The sequence below is a fragment of the Canis lupus genome, chromosome 4, assembly GCF_048164855.1.
Source record: "Canis lupus baileyi chromosome 4, mCanLup2.hap1, whole genome shotgun sequence".
NCBI lineage: Eukaryota > Metazoa > Chordata > Mammalia > Carnivora > Canidae > Canis > Canis lupus.
In genome coordinates, this window is record NC_132841.1 from 45,378,084 (window position 1) to 45,398,036 (window position 19,953).

General features: G+C 39.0%; 1 protein-coding gene across 3 annotated transcripts in view; it reads right to left on the bottom strand.

The window, feature by feature from the left end:
- Window positions 1–19,953, bottom strand: part of TENM2 (teneurin transmembrane protein 2) — a 1,505,907-nt gene that overhangs the window by 1,202,242 nt on the left and 283,712 nt on the right. Inside the window, exon 1 of one of the 3 annotated variants that reach the window (XM_072824230.1) lies at window positions 17,373–17,470. The exons of 1 other annotated variant lie outside the window; for it this stretch is intronic. The gene's annotated coding sequence lies outside the window, so the exon portion shown is untranslated. Of the gene's footprint in view, window positions 1–16,434; window positions 16,624–17,372; window positions 17,471–19,953 lie in introns of those variants that run through there. One more of the 3 variants, XM_072824229.1, reaches the window with a different exon arrangement.

Sequence of the window (19,953 nt, forward strand, 5' to 3'; positions counted from 1 at the left end):
ACATTAGATAAGGGCCAGCAGACTTTTTTCTGTGAAGGGACAAAATAGTACATGGTAAGGCTTATGGGCCATACTTATCAAAATCATTGTTGTAGTATAAAAGCAGTCACTAAAAACATGCAATTGAATGGGCCTTGCTGTGTTGTAATAAAATTTCATTTATGGATGTAGACATTTTAATTTTACATAATTTTAAGTGTCCTTGAATATTATTCTTTTGAATTTTTCCAACCACATGCCAATATAAAAACAAATCTTGGCTTTTGAGTACAGAAAAGCAGGTCCTCAGTCAAAACTGACCCATGGTTCATAGTTTGCTCACCCCTACATTATACCAATTTTGTTAGCTCTTTTCCTAACTGCAAGCAAAATGTGATATAACTGGCTTCTTTCATAAATTTAAAGTGGTAATGATATATTTTCTCATGCCAAAAAGATCACTACTTTATAAGTACTACACAGTAACTACTCTAGCATCTTTTAATCTTTTAATTAACATGAAAGATAAAGAGTAAAAATAATTATTTAAAATATCTTCATGTTAATAATTTGATGGACAGCTAATTCAGGACTCCATTAATCCTAATTCTGCCACAAACTTATTGTTCAATACTTCAATTTGGTCTTTATTTTTAATTGTGATAATTTCTGAATTTATAAGAGAAAATAAAGTATAATAATAAAATATTAATATACATCCTTGAGACCAAGATAACTCATTCAGCCAGCCATGGTTAAAAAAACAAACAAAAAAATCACATAGCACTCTTCCCATATTGTCCAAGGAAAAGAAATCCACGTTGTTTTTACTCAACAGATATTTATCAAGCACATACTACGTGCAACACAATATGAAATAGAGCAACCTCTCTGGCACGTGTATGAGAATGATTCATCTTTTTGTGCATTCACAAATAAGTGTCTGAAACAGTTAAATGAAAACTGTCATCATTATTTTGATAAACCTCAAAAGAAATGCAACAACCTTTACTCAAGGATCAATATGACCCAGTGCTTTCGAGACTCAAAGTTCTCCAGAGAGTGCTACAGATTGACAGGATCCTCTCTCATCGCTTGATTTGACGTGAGATAAAGTGAAAGACACGTAAACCTCAGGCTGAAGAGCCTCATCTCACACAGTTCCATATTGGCCAGACAAGCACCGTGGCTCAAGAAGGCAGGCTACCTCTTCCACAAGTCGATTGTGAATTACTCTCTCTAAATTGGCTCCACAGCTGTGACTTGTAGTTCCTAGAGTACCCTCCAAATAGCTGGTTGTGGGGGAAGAAATAAAAGCCTGAATTTTCCTCAAACACACACCCTTTGGCCATCTGCCATCTCAACTCATGAAGGACATGCAGATCTGAAAAGGGACACTTCTGGGACTCTATCAAAAAAATGGTAGATCAAAAGTTTGGCAGAAGGGTTGCTGTCAGGCACTCAAACACATAACTTATTCCAATTCTGGAGACCCACAGAGTAGATCTGTGAAATAAACTTGGCTCAAAGGGAGCCTAAAGTACTCAGCCGCAAACAAGGGAGAGTGGGGGAAACTGTACCAAACTTGTTTCTTTTCAAAGGAAATGAGGAAAGTTTAAGAAAGGAAAACAGAGGAAAGCTATGGCAATTACCTCCAATATTAACCCCTTTCTGGGAAACTGCAGGAAACTCACAATCTGGCTATACAGGGGAGTTTCAAAAACTTGAGTTTCCCTGTCTTTCAGACAACAGAGAGAACGCTCTTATCTCCTCAACTGCTCGTGATGGAGAGTTAGGAGATCTGAAGGTGAATGATAAATGTGCATGAAAGCTGGTATTTCAGGGTACACCAGTAACCTGGGCTTAGCTTAATGTACCACATCTGTGTAGGTAGGCTATTTTACACATACACACACGTAACACATATGTATCAAGAGAGGTAGAAAAGGGAAGAGAAGAACAGTGAAGAAAAGATTATCTTTCACACACACCTTTGATACATAAATACACACAGACACAGAAAGAGTGAACGGAGATCTAATTTATCTGTCACAGAAAAAGGAGTCAAGTCCTTTCAGTCCTTTGAAAGCATGCTCTCTTTGAGCCTGGATTATTAGATAATTCCTGCATTACTATTTTCCACAGGTATCCTTCTGAAACCGTGTCAGTTATCTCATCTGCAGGTTCAATTAGATGCCTTTACCACCTGGCATAACTTTCAAATCCTGCAACTGTCTTTACAACCCTTCTGGTTTCATGGAAAGTTCACCAGGTTGACATTTAGTTACATGACTGAATTCTAAATAGGGATTAATAAAATGATTAATTTACTCTTCTTTTCTCCTCTCTCTCTCTCTCTCTGGTCTCCCCCATGAGTCATGGTTGGCCATCTACAAGAACACAATATCTAACTGAGGAAAACTGTCTTCCAACCACAGCATCTGTCTCCCTGGCAAACTCTGCTGACAGTTGGGTCCTGGCTCTGGAACTGTTCAAGAATCTTTTTTCGGGCTGAGCTATGAGTGGGCTCTCATCCTCCTAGGTTCAGCTTCCTACTGATTCCACTCAATTTGAAAGATGGATTTGTATATATTTATCCTTCGGAGAATCTGCTATTGCTCAAATATCTCAAATTGAGACACCCCCCCCCCCCCTTGGGAGGACATGCATGCATGACACAGGAGCACTTGCATTCCTTTTCCTGCAAAACATCCATAAAATAGTTTGGTGGTTCCCAAGGGTCTGCTTCTGGGTATTATGTAAGCAGCTTCTCCTTCAGAAAAGGGAAAAGGATGCTTCAAGACACAGAAATAAAAATGCCCACAGTTCTCTAAGGGAATTTCAAAATAGCAAGTTGCTTAAATACCAAGGAAAGCACCTGGTTTCTCTCCAAGCCTAAAGATAGCCTGTGATGGTTTAAGAAATGTAAGCAGAGGTGGGGGAAAGGAGAGGGCAGTGAGGAGGTTATGGACAGCACTGGAGAGATCTCAGAACACACGACTCATCTGGCAGTGCACGTCTGAGTAATTTCTGTCATTTTTGAGATTCTATAAAAAGTACTTAGTTGGGAAGTTTAATGTTTTGTTTTTTGAAAAGTGGCTAAAGGTGGAGGCATAGTTTGTAGGCATGATATTCCAGTAATGGCACATCTGTCTCGTTCTAATTCGAAGCCTAAAATACTGCTGTCAGGCTCACCCTTTCCTTCTTAAAAATTTCTTCCCAAATCTACTTTATCTACTTTTTTTTTTAAACAATTACTCAAACCTTAGACCCCCTGGAGGCTTCTGATTCTTAAAAGAATTAGAAAATATCTCCAGTTATTATTAGATTCCATTTTAGACTGAGAAGAAAGCAGAAAGTGAGCAAGATAGGCACGCCTTTATGTTGCCTGAGTTACTTTTGAAATTTGCTTCATTCAAAGGCCAGAATAGCATGGAGCACCTTCAAACTATAAAATAAGAATTCCACTGGACCAATTATTTGTAACCTCTCACTGGAAGTAAAAATGATTTAACATCCCTCCCTCCCCTGCCCAAGACCTGAAGGCCTTTAAGAGAATCCAAAAAGCTCCATACATTTAATATTTTCTAAGAATAAGTATGGGGGAAAAGATTAAGCCCTCAAATATCCCACTTATGTAAGCCTGACAACAAGAAAAAAACATACAGTGGAAAGGATTAATCTCAAACAAAACTCGGAAAAGAGGTTTTTGCAGAAAACTATTCCTCTGGCTAGATCTCTTTTGTTTACAATATGAAGTAGAATTTGGACCCATTATATATTCTTTCTTATGGTCCCCCTTGTGAATTGAGGTTGTTAAAGTAACATTGTAATTATCTTTTATCTATAGCATGATTTATTTATAATATGAAATACCCTTTTATATCTACAGATTTTTAGTAAGTGAACGCTCTCCTTAACAGTCAGAAAAAAATAACATTGAAATATGAAACAAATATTTATTTTACCATCCTTTCTCCAAAAAACTATGAATGTGACTCCTATAAAAACACAGCTACACATTTTGTTTTAAACATTTAAAAATGTTTTTCAGTTTCAAAGGTCATATTTAGAACTGAACCAACTATGAATATGAATAACTTGTAAGCCATGCCCAAAGCGGGTGTCTTTTCAAGTAAAAGACAAGACTTACTAATAGTCCCATTTGTTTTCCATTAAAAATCTACTCATTGTATTCACAGCAATCCACATGCCACTATGCGAGCCTGCTTGGACAAAGCCTTTGCTTTGTGTGTATCAGATGCAAAATTTACTTAAATTCCAGATAATTGCAAGTGCATCTGCTAGGCTTTGTCACTGGTCTATATGAACATTTTCACAGTGTATACAAAGAGCAATTATCTAACAACTAAAGAAAAAGAAACAGTCATTTCGGTAAATTACAGCCAGCATCTTTATCAAGGAATAAGTTTGCTAAAAGAATGCTACCCCCAAAACACTTTTTTAAATAAAATGTATTCACTCATACCACATACATTAACTATACAGAACAAAAACGGGAGCTTTTTCAACTGTTAAATTACTAGGTCTGAAACAAGGATAACTGCAATTTCAAATAAAATTATCTCACAAAACATTAAAGTTCCCCTCTGGAGAAAAGAAAAAGAAGAAAGAAAAAAAAAAAAAAAACACCCGATTTAAACCAATTTGATGCACTAGCATAAGTTCTTATTCTGTACTCATGACAAAATATTTCAACAATAGTCACCCTGTTTATCATCCAGTTTGAGTTCCCTAATTTGAGATATAAGCACACAGAATCAAGATCACGAAGGGAAGTCAAAATAAGGAATATTAAAAACAAAAGAAAATAAAAAACTTGAGACATCAAAAATCTTAAAGTTTTTGCTGCATTCATGAGTCAACTGTAAGCAGGCCTAAGTTTCTCTAGTTGGGCTATTTGGTCCATGTTTCTCGTTCTCTCCTTCATTCCACTCCCCCACTCCTTTTCCCTTTCTCTTTCTTTCTTTCTTTCTTTCTTTCTTTCTTTCTTTCTTTCTTTCTTTTTTTACTTCCTGAACAATCCTATTTCAAACTGTCACACTCAACAGAGCCAGCTCTCCTTTCAAAGCCCAATTCAATTTTCAGACTTTTACACCTCATGCCAACTAAACAACATCAACAGTACTCCTCTTCTCAGGCCTAATGGGGTAAATCTGTTCTTTTAACAAATTCTCAAAGCTATCTATCCACAGTGATCACAGTGGTATCATTAGAATAGAAAGAAAACTACTTAATACAAAGGCTAAAAAATTTTTGTGATGTTTGACCTATTTGAAATCTCTCCATTCAGTGGCCATTTATTTCCTGTTTCACTTTCATTTAAATATCTTCATTATCATTTTGTAAAATGTATTATGTTACCAGCCAAAGCTATTAGGAAAAAAAAAAAATCTCCCTATTCCCCAAACTGGAGAACCATCATTATCATTAATATTTCATGGAACTGCATTAAATGAGACAATATTCAATATTTAACTATCTAATCCTATAGTAATTTATATTAGAAAATACCAACCATGTGAGAATTCAGCCGGTTGGATTATTTTATTGGATGAACCTTTGTCATTATTAATAACATTTGAGTATCTCATATTTTTTCAGCACAGAATGTAACATCCAAGGACTGAAAGTGATTTTGTTTCTAATTAATTCTCAAAATCCTTGGGAGACAGTGATGGGAGGATAAATATATTAATTTGGAATTGAAGAATAAAAGACTAGCCTTTAGATGCAACAGTTGTACTAGAGATGTGGATTACTTGCATGGGTGATACACCTCTCTAGGTTTACTCATAATTTTTGTGAGGAAGACTGTTTAAACCTCAGAGAGGGATGCCTGGGTGGCTCAGCAGTTGAGCATCTGCCTTCAGCCCAGGGCATGATCCTAGAGTCCCAGGACCGAGGCCCACATCGGGCTCCCTGCAGAGCCTGCTTCTCTCTCTGCCTCTGTCTCTGCCTCTCTCTCTGTGTCTCTCATGAATAAATAAATAAAATCTTAAAAAAAAAAAACTCAAAAAAAAAAAAGAATAAACCTCAGAGAGTCTAAATTATTGGGAGAGGGGGTTGCTGTTTTATTTCTCTCAAGTACCACAATTATTAACAATTTAGAAGTAGAAAGTCGGTCTGATTTATTATCCAGAATTGCTATTAATTTGCTTACAGGCGATTGCGCAGACATCCAGATGTTCTCCATATGTATTTTAAACAAATCCCATTTACCTTTTCCTCAGACCATTTATCAACTTTACATATTTATACATAGGCAAACTTCAGCTCATTTTTAGGTAAATTATCTTTAACTTCAGCATGAATGGAATTCAAATGGCTAACTTTTTAATACGGTACTTGGTGATAACAAAATAAACTCCTTGTAATATTTGAAATTGGTGTGTGCTAAAATCTAAAGCGTTATGTTTAAAATATCTTGATAGCCAAAAATGCCCTCTATTTGATTTTGAGCAAGAAAAAAGTTCTCACGGCTACCAGCCTTTTAAGATTATACACTGAGGCAACTGTTACCCCTCCCTTAGGACTCTAAGATCATTCATGGGATAATGGTAAATATTTGCTGGAGGCTTTTCACTTATCTGTTTTGTTGACAGCTCCTCCTCCTGTTTTCTACTTTGAGGGAATTCCACCATTTACATGTTACTGGAAGTCAAAGTCTTTTTGTTTCATTAGAGACCAGACTATGGATTTCCCAGACTTCCTAGTTTTATGGCTATGTGATGCTTTATCAGGACGCAGCCAATCAAATGGATGCACCAGCCCAGAACTTTGAAATGAGAGCAAGAAGAAAGGATGGGGGTTCCTTCCAGACCTGGTACAAATAGCCACATATCCAGGGCAGCCAGTGCTGGTTGATACTAATGGCAGTGGCAGAGCCTCAAATCAGGGAGCCGAGTACCCAGGATGCAGTGGCAGAAGCAGAAGTGCCCGGTTCCACATCTTTTCCCGGTGATTTAGTAATTCCCAATGTCTTCCTAACATATGCCTTTACTGTTTACATTAGCCAGAATTAGTCTATGTAGATTACAAGCAAGAACATAACCCGATCCCACAACCAAAAGTAGTAATTCAAATTATGCTTTTATTCTGCATTGGATAATTTTAAAAACTGTTGGAAAATAAAATTAAGAACTCCTGCAATATTGTGAGTTGTAAAGAACATTCCATTTTTACAAACACTAGGAAACTTCCCATCCAGGAGGACCCCGGCACCAAATGGTAAACAATCTCATAAATCCTTGGAATTTCATGTACCAAACAGGAAAAGAGCCAAGAATCAAAGTTTAAATGAGGAACACCATCAATGAAGACTCTTCCTATTTTTCTCAACCATTGCTTTTCTGATTCAGATCAACAAGGAACAGAAGATGGAAAAGAAATTTTGATGGGTTATCTATGATTTGCTGGAAATGAGATATGCACATCTTGAAACTCACAGTAAAAATGAGCATTAATCAAGAGCCTGACCAGTGATATCAAAAGTCAGAGCTGACTGCCTGAAGTCCAGGAAGCTATTACCTGGGGCTGTTGAAAGGGTCAGTACCTCTGTGCATTCCTCCTATTCCATCTACTTTCAGAGCTATTCATCTGGTACTTTTCAAGAATATTACCCTTCCCACAAATGATTGATAAAAGATGAATTTAAGAGAGTGAATAAGTTTTGAAAATTAACTCCCTGAACCTACATATTCACCATATATTTTTAAGTTCAACAGGGAAAAATATTCCTTTGGAGAACATTTTTCATCCATGGCATTTTAGGAACACTTGAAAATTTTCTTTCCTTCCCAGTTCCTATCATTTTTAAGAAATCCCTAATAAAAGAAAGGTAAATCATAAATTGATTCATTGGTCATGAAAAATATAAATTGACAGCTGTGGGGCATGGAGTCGTTCATCCATTCACTGATTGGATTTACACAGGTAACAGGCACATCCTAAAAATGACTACCATCAGAATTTGCCCTTACTCTCAAACCTAAATGTTAACCATGATCTGATTCTTCATGGCAAAGATCCACGGTTTAATATGCACCTTCTGGCTTCACTTTTTATTTGAACACATCTGTTATTAGACATCTGAATTAAAAAAGAGGAGAAAGAAAGAGAGAAAGAAAGAAGAAAGAAAGAAAGAAAGAAAGAAAGAGAAAGAAAAGAAAGAAAGAAAAGAAAGGAAGGAAGGAAGGAAGAAAGAAAGAAAGAAAGAAAGAAAGAAAGAAAGAAAGAAAGAGAAAGAAAGAAAGAAAGAAAGAAAGAAAGAAAGAAAGAAAGAAAGAAAGAAAGGCAAGCCAAAAACATATCCTTGACCTCGCCTGCAGCTATGATTTCCTCAGAGTAAATACATTTGGAGTTCCAGGGCAACACAATTCAAAACAAAACAAAACAAAAGAAAACAAACAAAAGAAAAACCAAGAAAACAACTAACTTCTGTAATTAAAATATTTTATATGCACACGCGCGCACACATGCACATACACATCATGGCACTTTTAGCCTATAGTTTGTAAACTTCTAGACTAGAGATCAATCATACACATACACAATACCCAAACTGTGTACGACTCTGTGTATACCCCATGGGGAATTAATAAACACTTATGAATTGACTGACAAGAGAAAAATCAAGAAATGACAACCTTCAGGGTAGCCGTAACACAATTTTAACTTGAAAATTGCCCAGGAATAGACTTTCACAATCTATGGGAACATACACAAATCATATAAAAAGAAGTGCTGCCCCTCATATACCTAGAGTGGCCTTAGGGAATAGCTTAGTGAAAAATCACTGTTGCAGGAAGTGGAAGTTCAGGCTCTCTATCTAGCTACTGTTTGGCTTCTGCAGTGAATCCAGCTGAGAGTAACTTCTATTCTGTAATAAATCTATTACAGAATAACTTTTAAAACATAGGTTAGAATAAATACAAAATTTAGCGCATCTCTAATGCTTTCTTGCTAAGTCAACAGGTATAAAACTACCTCTCCCTCTGAATTCTCGATATTCATGTTCCCATTTTAATTTCTCTGCAGCCAAGGATAACAAAAGCATAATCTACAATACTTAAATAGCTTCTTCAACAGAAGCATCCTCAAATAAATGGTAATTAGCAATAAATCATAATTTACCCATTGTCTTCTTTAAATGACACATTAATGGCATACTGCAATTCCTAAAACACATTTCATTCAGTGTCTCCTTGCAGGCAATCTCCAAATGCTTGAAGTTCAAAAGTGGTTTATTTTCCTCCCTGAGGTTCATATACATGTTCTATGTTGGGGGTGTGGAACAGGACAGATTTCTAAAAATTTAGTGGTCTTTGGAACTGAAGAATTACAGAAATAAGATGGTGTTTCAGTTAATAATTTAGCCTTGCCACATTTACTTGAAATGATGGCTATTTCAGTTGCTACCTGTTTTGAAAAGCTACTTCCGCAATGATAAACTTCCAAAAATGTATGATGAGAGCAGGTGGGGAAAAAATAAGAAATAAACTGTGAAGATCAGTCCCCTTAAACTTAAGGGGGTGGGGGGGTTAAAAAAAATAAAAGCATTTTGGGTTGAGGTACGGAATTTTTTTAAACAAAAACACATGAGATCAAAATAAACGTTCATATATATCTTTACCATCAAAGGCCAACCACAAAACCTATTTTAATTCATTGCTTTAGGAGTACTGTCTCAGCATGTGCTCATGAGAGTTACACGTACTGGTCAATAACTGTGCCAAGCCAACCACCGGGACTGTCACCTTACCTGCTCCCGCCCCACCATACTTCCCAGAGTACCATAGTCCGGGACACCGCCAAAGGGTGGGGTTGCTCATCTGCCTTGTAGAAACATTCAAGCCAGTTTTCCAACACTCATTTTTGAACAGCCAAATCATTATTTGTTTCAAAGTATGACAGAACTCCTTACTTTTCTTCCCAACATTATTATCAAGTTGTTAGGAAACAGTCTGAACGTAGTAACTACCAACAGTTTCCAGATTTTCCTATGTCAGACCAAACACATTTTGGGGGTAATGCTTACTTTTCAGCTTTTACTTCCCCACATTGATATCAATGAGAAAAGATAGGCTTTTATGCTCTTGGTGTTTGTTTTTTTCTTGTTTTCTTGGCAGCCTCCTCTGGACTGTGAGAAGTGATGATTGATCATTTTTCCACACTCATCCACAGCCCTCTCTGTGGCCACATGTAAATTCGCCAATGGATAATTAAGCAACAGACACATCCAATAAATATAATAAATAAATTTGATTTTTTTCCCCTTAGTAATTGGTTTCATCTGACTGAGTCTGATTATGTGTGGGGATATATAAACAGGATTAGAGAGGAGAAAAATTAGATGCTGGGTCACACAAATTGCAGAGCCCTAACCACTGTGAAATGTTTTTGTAATAATTACATTATTATTCCTGGGGTTAAAATACAGAGAAGCAGTTTGTGTCTTCTCAAGAAGTTAGGTGAGGCTAAAAATAAAACTGGCAGCATGATTATTACCATAAGGAAAGAGTAGCCACCTACAAAATATATTTCCCTCTGGTCTGCATTCTCTTCCCACCATTCACACTGTCCTTCCCCGTGCTTCCATCAAATCCATGCAGATAGTGCCAAACTTTAACCTGAGTCTCTAATTCCAGGGGCCTTATCACACCAGACTATATGAGTAAAAATGAGCTGGCCATACTAGAAGGTTGGAGAATGAGCAGATATTTGTATACAATTATTGCCTGAACAAATCCTAAGGCAAAATCAAATTAAATCACCTTTCGAATATACTCTTGAGTAACACAAAGAGCAAACTTTTGTCCTGCCGTTTAAAAGAATAACCGCCCCCCCCCAATTCCTATTTATTTTCTTAGACATCCTGTTGATATCAAATTACTCTTACCATAAGATTTAGCTCTTAGCTGAGCACAGTACCTGGCCTGGCTTGGGAATCCAAAAATGGTATTGGAAAAAAAAGAGAGAGAGAGAGAGAGAGACTGAAAGATTAAAATATATTTTCCTTCAGCTTTAATTTGCGTATGTTCTAAGTAATATCTACTGAAATGTGTTGTACATAACCATATACTCTTACATTTGAAATGGTTTAGAAACATTATCACAGCTAAGATCTCAAAGTCTGCTGCAATGAGTTCTCTAATAATAACTATGATTTTAGCTATGTAGATATTTACTGTTTGAACTAGCCACATGCATGGACATAGCCATCTTCTCTAATAGTTCAGTTTCATTCTTAGAAACAATCGAGAAACATGACTATTTCTAACATTCAAAATTTTGAAGTGGCGCTTTTTAAAAAACATGTTACAAATGTAGCAAGTGGCTTACACAATTTCATGAAATGGTTATTTTACATTATGAGATTTTTTTTAATCTTTGCCAAAATCATTTCTACTTAATGATCTATTTCTTTTCTACACATAGACCCTTATTCCTGTAATTAAAGTAGGAGAAATGTCAAAACATTGAGTATCAGTTAAATCCTAAGCAATAATAAAAATGACATTTAAATATAGGCTTTTTCCAAAAGAATCCTCTGGAGATTTGTCCTCTCTAAAGATTTTAAATCAGTATGTTATTGTTAGTATCAGTTTGAGCTTCATCATATGAATTACAATCTCCAATGTTAGCCTTTGCCTCCTAAATTGAAGACTGGGGGAACCTAAATAAAAGAAATGACTTATTCTTTTGAATCAAATTCATAAATAAAGTCCTTTAATTTATAGGGTCCCTAATCTCTTTTATATATCTTCAAAATAAGTACTTTACCTATGCCATATTAACAGATATGGATCACACAAAATTTCTAATATTTTTTCAACAGGCTTGAGCCTATATACCTTAATAATTTAGTCATCAGAACAATTAAGTAGACTGTCTTCTGGAAAGCTGAGTTCCAAACTTTTATAGACTTCATCACATTTCAGAAATCACCAACCAATACAATAATAAGAACAGCCTAATGAGAAATCTGACATTATATTTGTATTCACAATAACCTGTGACAGAACTATATTATAGTAAAAGGAGTAGCACTGGGGAATCTTCATCGGTGATCTAAATAAATAGCAAGAGAGCAAAGCCTCCTCCAAAAGAATTGCAGCCAAGGCCCGAGAAGTCAAAACTTTTAAAGAAACCATCTCCGTCCTTCCAAACCACACACTCATGGCTTTCCCTAGACAGATACGGTATCGATAGCACCCATCCCCAACCTTCTGCTGGGAGCCACAGGATAGTGATGAGATGAGGACCTCAGGCAATTTTTCCATCAAAGATCAATTCATATTGTCCGGGGCAAGAGACGGGGGATCTTTACCGGGGAATACAGATTTTATTTTAACATATCAACTGTATTATTTAGTCTCTATTTCTATTCACTAAACTTACATGAAAAGAGTTGAAACACCTGCTCTCTTTTTACTCACACTGCTGCCGTAAGGCACATAACTGTACTTTTTCCTCTGATAATTCTTTTTGTCTGAAAGGCTCATAATTCTACACTTAGGAAAGGGGGCCAATTAAAGTCTTTCAGCAAAAATGAAGCTACTTTATTTGCAAACCATTTTTCAAGGTGCTTCATTTTTTTGTCATTAGGAATTCACACAAAAAAATGTCAATATTCCAAGTTCAAAATCACATTGTAGTATCCAATATATTAAGTCAACTGGGACAGTAAGCAATATGAATTTTAGAGAAAAGATTTTATACCTCTTCAACTTTACGAAATCTTTCAGAAATAAGAGCCAGATATTCTTAACACAGCTAAAATCATTATGTTAAGTAGTGCTTTATCCTTGCTAAGGTAGAGAAAATAACCCAAATTAATAATAGAACAAAGTCTTCAGCAATGTGAACGTTCCGTTTATAAAGCAAAATAGAAACCAGCAGTACAAAGAAATACTTTGACAAAGCTACTATTTGCCCTCACCACACAAGATTTATAAAATTTCTGTTGGTTTCACAAATTTTAAATGAGGTATTATCTAATTAGACACTATATCACATTTTATGAAATATTGCTATGTCCCTTTCCATTCAGAACATGTCAAAAGACACCCACCTACCCCCTAGCCCCCTGCAAAAAAAATATATTCTTGCAATTTCCTCTGAAGGTTGTGAATCTGTTGTATTGCACTGTGAGGGCAGAATGGATGGTTTCTGACTCTGAGTGTATCAGTTCTACTAAGAAGCAGTAATTCAAGGAATAAAACTTTTGCTTTACACAAAGTAATGAGAGAAAAAAGATATACTTTTCACATAGCCCCCTTTGAGGTAGTAGCTTGAGGTTAAGTTTTGCCTCTTTAAATCTGACTTTTCATTTGAAGTTTGAGTTAAGTGGGGAGGGATAAAAAGGCCCTTGCCAATGACCTTGACCATATTTCACCAGAAATCACTTCTCACAATTAGTCTACACAGAATAGAAAACAAAGGAAAAGCTTGCCAATATAGGTTTTCCTTAAAAACACACAAGTAGTTCAAAGTTCCTTTCAATTACACAATGAAAAATATAGGAATTACTTTTAAGAAACATTCAGTAGCTCTAGTGTAATAAACACCTCATACATGCAGAGAAACCTCCACTCCTATCAAAATGAAAATAGGAACCCTAATAATACAGGCAAATGTGACTGTCAAGTTCCATGAGCCAATAGTCTCTTTCTATATAGACTTCTCCCCCCAAATAAGTTACCGTCTCCCCATGATGTTGGATGCCATGCTTTTGGAACTGCTGAAATTCAACACGAACACCAACTGAAAGTAAACTAACTCATTTATCAACAGCATAGCAAAAATATGGAATTGCTTTGATACATAACCTGAGATCAACACCAGGCACAGATAATTAAATTGAGCTTAGTTAAGATTCAATGGAAAACTTAATAATAACAATAAGAAATAAGAAAACCACCAACCGGCCACAAAGACTACATACTACACAGAACCATCTAAGAGTAATTACAAATCCCACTGCTTGAATACTCATCTAACCAGGCAATACACCCAAAATGTAGATATGGTTAATATTTTAACATAAATTCTGGGAGCTTTTCAGAAGTTGCCAGGAAACTAGAAGTAGAAAGAGGGGTGGGTGGGTAAAAACCAACCTCAGCAGGAAAGAGTATGTTCTTTAAATCAATGTACTCTTGGTCTTCACATCTAATGAAGATGCTGAAATTGAAGCTAATTGTGATGTTTCATAAAGTAAATTCATGCTCTGAATATATTACATAACAATTAGAAATCTTGCCCCATAGGCCGCATAAAACGAGTCCTTCGCCTGGTCAGTTAGTTGTTTGTGTCCATGTGTGTAGAATATGCCAGAGAAATAATACAGCTGCTCAGCATGGGGTATATTGCTTTATGGTTTTGGTCCTAGAATGAGAAAATCATGATGCTTTAGAAGATCTAGGTTCTCAAGATCGTAGCTTGCTATATGTATTCGTTTTTCTTTAGTATCCAGACAAACAAATACTTCATTCAAAAATAGCTGTGATCCTAATTAATGGAAGTTGAGATTTTTCCCCCCAAAACTTGATCAAAACGGAAAATGCAAGCACGGGTCCACGAAAATATTTTAAAATAGCAATTTTGCCATCTAAAGGGACCTATGGGTAAGCTGAGCCTTCATTCTAAATAAAATGCCTTATTACCATCAGCAAACTACAAAAGGAGAAAGCAGCTTTAGATCTCAGGAATCCTGTCCACAATTTCAAGAAAAGCTTTTGTCAACACAGGCAACCCAGAACAGGTGAACTGCATGGTATCTTGGAGTAGGCTTTCCTCTACAAAAAGGAGGGTCTGACTAGTTGAGGTAATTTAGTTTGTTTTCCTCTTCAGTGCTGAACGGGCTGCATGCACTGTTCTGTGCTGTTCCTCCAACACCAGGTAAGTTTACATTAAAACAAAGTTTTACAGTATCATCCCAAATATACCCTTTGTACATAGGTAACCTGCTGTTCCATGATGTGGCAACCACAAAGCAGAAACAGGCTTCCTTAAATAACAATACTTTCCTTCTCTAAAATCTATGTGCCTCAGTGTATCCCTGAGCTGGATATCCTCATCTGAGTCTAGAGTTCAGAGCTCGTCAAGATAATAATACACAAATTGAAAATACAACCTGCTCTATCCCAGACTTCCCTCGCTACATTTATGCTGCCATTACTGTAGCTCATTTTTCCCATGGCTTAGCAGAAATTTTACAACTCCAAACTGATTTCTTTTTAAACTGCTGATTTGCCTTTACTTATTGACCCTTCAGTTTTTCTACTGAACTGGAACTGGAAACTTAGTGGGGGGGGGGGGGGAGAGCAAAACAAATGAAACATGGTAACTGCTAAGAACGTTCCAAGGAACTTAAATGATATGAATACATTAAAGAACTGTTGTGTATTAATTTTTAAATAATATTTAAAACAGATCCTGGAAGCAAGAGTTACAGAGTCAGTTCTATTTTTAAGAAAAGAGTTAAGAGTTCAATTTGCATGTATTATGCTGGCTATTTTAAATAATTTTATTCCATGTGTATGGCAGAAACTGCCCATCCCCTCCCCAGTTGACAAGATGCCACTTCAAGTAAGATCTAAGAGAGGGCTGGTTTGGCATTAGCAATTGCTGTACACATCTCACAGTTTTGAATAAAAACAATACCAGCAATCTCTCTTCTCCATAGCCCTAAATTTATTATTAAGTAAATTTAGCAATAGCTCAATCACTGGAGAACAGGACAAAATGTGATGCACTAAACCACTTATATGTTTATTATCTTTGCAAGCAACATTAAGTAGTGTTGTCGATTATACTGCCTCCTGCAAATCTGCACCAATGTGATGCAAAACAGCATTTTTAAGAAATTCTCTTTTGGAATGCAAATGATTCTGCCCCCCAATTGTGAATATTTTAGCCAGCATGTACCATACAGCAGTTCTGGAATCACTGGCATCTGTCATGCTGTCAAAACTGAGTCAAAATGCATTGTAATCCTGGAGAAGGATAACCTTAAACATCAATGCAACGTTAAAATGCATCCTAAAAAAAAACAAAAACAAAAACAAAAACAAAACCCTATAATTGCGATGAACATTAGAGAGAAACCGGCAGTCCTTCTGCAGAGAAATAACAGTCTGCTCTACCAATCTTTCCCCTCCCCCTTGAAACTCATGCAACTAATGATGACCTCCCGAAGTGCCGATTTTAAATGTTCCAGCATTCATCTGAGGATGAAGGAGGAAAAAAAAAAATACATAGAAAACCACGAAACAAGTTGCAAACTGCACAAACGCAAGGAGAGAGGGAAAGAGAACTGCAGCTGATTCAGGAGCGATTGCAGAATGAGAAGCAACAGAAAGGAAACAAGAAAGAAAGAAAAGGGGGGAAAAAGCCTTTAGCATTAAAGAGTAAGAAGTGAAAAACATTTACCAGCGGCTCGGTCAGTAGCTTCGCTCCCTGACACCATCTACATAGAGAGATAACTTAGCCTAGAGTCTTCGGTCCCAGCTCGCTTTGGAGCAAAATTCCTTCACTTCGAGGGGGCAACACACACCCTCAAGAAAGAGGGAAAGAAGGGGGAAAATAATCCCACAGACCAAGACAGGCTTTCCCCCTCCTCCCTCTTACCCGCCCCCCGGACTCCCCAAACGGTGCTCGCTCCTGCACAGTCCTGCCCGCTGTGCAGCTGAGCTGCTGCCGCCGCCGCCGCCGCCTCGGCTGCTGCTGCTGCTGCTGCCGCTGCTGCCGCCGCCGCCGGTGCTGCTGCCGGTGCTGCTACTTCGGAAACGATTAGGAGGAGGAGGACGCCCAAGCACGACCTGAGCCTGCGAGCCACCCAGGACCAATGTGCAACCTGCTCTGGAATCAAACCCATAACACACGCACGCACACCAGTGGCTCCTGCACGCGAGTCCTCGCGCGCACACACGCGCCCGCCCGCGCGCCGCACAGACACACGCGCACACACACATGCACACACGCGCGCGCGCACCGCGCCCCCCGCCCGCCCCAGCACACACGAACACACACACGGAGCGCCGCTCACCGCCCGCCAGCCAGCCGGCGCGGCCCCGGGTGGGGAGTGCGAGCCAATCCCCGGGCCCCGAGCGCGCGCCCAGGCCGCGGCCGCCGGGGCTGGGTGGTGGCGCCGGGGCCGTCGCTGCCGGGGCTGCGGAGCGCAGGGCCGGGGAGGGGCTCCCGCCCGCCGGGTAGGGGCGTTAGGGGCACGTGCACCCCTTTGTCTGCAGAGAGAACCCCAACCGGGCGTTTCCGAGACCAGACACTGCGTGCGCAAAGCCCCGGCGGTGCAGAGTTCAGTTCCGCGCTGGGGTTGGCCGGGAGTGGCTCGGTTCCCTGCCTGCACGCACCCAGGATTCAGCTCTGCGAAACCTGACGCACCGCAGCTGCACCCGTGTCCCTGCACACAGGGGACGAGAGCAAGCCCGCGCGTCCTGCGGACGACCCAAGCTTGTCTTGACTGGCGAGCATGCCCAGAGCTCGGCTGGAACCCAGAACACGCCTTCCAGGGCTAGGAACGCTGAGAGGGGCAGAGCCCAGTTGGTGGCTTCCAGAGATGAAGCAGAGGTTCCAGAGCCTTTATTCCCGGCTAACCTGCCTCACCTGGACTGCTCAGTGGCCCTGAACCTGCCCGAGAGGGCGTGGTGCTGGGAAGCGAGGCGTCCAGACCTGACAGAGGAGTTGCCTCTCCTCCTTTCCTAAAGGGAATTCCAAAGAAAGGAAGTAATACCCAGCCCAGGAAAGGAAGGAGCATTCAGTTGCAGGATAGTTGAGAGAAAATCCAGAGGGCCTGGCAGTGGTTATGGCAAGAGCTAGCACATGCTGGCTCCTTATCCTGTGCAGGCTCTGTGCTACGTGATGCCCGCGAAATACCTGCGGTTGTTTGTTTATTTATTCCAAACACCATAGAGCAACCCAAGAAGGAAACCGAGGCCCCACTATATTTTACCAACTGTTCAGTGGTAAAATTTAGCCAGTGGATCAGGGAATCCAAACCTGGCACTCTGACTCAGACCCTAGAGACAGAAGGCAGCGCACTGATGAACTCCAGGCATTTCCAACAAGAGAAAGGTCTGCCGGATGTTTGGGTGCTAACACCCTCCGGCCTTCCAGCTGTACCGGTCCTGTCTCCAGCAACCAACAAATCTTTGAAAACCTGCATGCCCTCAATTTGCCATTGTCCAACACTAGTAATATAATACTCATCTCTTGGCTATGTACCCTGGGTCACCTTTTTATTAGGTGTTGTATACTTAACAGTAGAATCTTTAAAAATCACCCTGTAAAGAGGCTACGCTTATTCTCATTTTACACATGAGGAGACAGAAACAGAGATGTCCTGTTACTTCCCCAAGGTGATGGGGTCTGAATGAGGGGGGAGTAGTTTGTTTGACTCCTACGTGCATGTTGTTTTTACTAAATTATGTGTCTTCTTTAACTGCATTCTAGATAAAGCCATGAGATGAGGGTGTAGCAGTTACTTTTTATTTCACTCAACAAATACATATTGATTTCCTACTGACATTCACTCATTCAACAAATATTTATGTTTACTAAGCATTTACTTCCTCCAAGTCCCTGTCTTAGAGGTGACCGAAGATGACAAAGACACATGCCAGTACTCTGTACATTTTGGCACGAAGATGATGATCATATGCTAATGATGCTGAGGGAGAGCTTCACTAGGAAGAGATCTTCTTCCCGTATTCACCTACCAAACTCCCACTCATCCTTCAGCTCTCTAGGGCCACTTCTTCAAGGAAGCCATCTGTGATCTCTCTGGTTGAGTCAAATCCCCCTTACTGTTTGTTTTCATAGCATCGTGTAACTCTTCTTTTTAAAAGATGTTGTAGGTTCTAATTTGCCAGTTGTGCTGGGATTTCAATAGTGTTTGTCTCCTCAAAGCACACAGCCCTCTAGATTGGACAGGAATTTATCTGTTTTAATTTCCCATTAATCTCCTAGTGTCTGGTACTTGTTACTCTTTATCCATCTCCTTCTTTCACACACACACAATTCTTGGAATAGCAATAATGATTCTTAGGGTAGGAACTGTTCTTCTTTCCATTTAACAGACGAGTGAAATGAGGCAGACAAAGGTTAAGTAGCTTGCCCAAGGTCACACCTCTGGATAAGTGGCAGAGAAGGGCTCTGGCACAGGTCTGTGTGGCACTGAAATCCACTTGACTAGCCTACAGGCTCCACTGACTGCCCAGTATTATCCAGGAGCCAATGAGACTATAAGAAAGCAGCTCATGGGAAATAAAGCAGACAGATTGCTGGGGACGGCATGAAAGAAGATAGAGACACTTCAATATTGTAAAAACAGAAAAGGCATGCAATAGGATTTAGTAATCTGTGATTGAGCACCTATCATATGTCAGGCACCTTGCTCGGGCTTTTCTCATTTTAGCTTTACCAACAGTTATTCTGGCCAAGTGTTGTTATTCCCCATTTTACAGATAAGAAAACTGAGGCTCCCCAACAGAAACAAATCCACTGGACTGTAAATTCCATGGGGGGAAGTGATATGTCTATTTTTTATTTTACATTTTATTCAGTGGTACCTGGCTGACAGTAAACTCCCTCTCTCTTCCACACACATACATACTAGCAATTTGCCAAGTATCTCACAGCTAGGAAGTCACAGAGCTGGGATTTTAGCCTAGGTCCGACTTTAGAATTTCAGGGGAAATGAAGATTGAGATGGTCACTGTGGGATTCACAGCTTAACCATGCCTGAGGATTTATCTGGGTCTATAAAGAGGGAGAGTCATTGCTGTGCTTGTTCTCTCTTATCAATTCTTATAAGGAATCTGGGATTCAGAGACTGAAAGTTACTTGATCAAGGTCACAGCCAATGTCATAATGCAGAGCTAGATTTTGAACCCAGGCCTCCCTCACTGCAAAATTGTGGTACAGAATGACCTG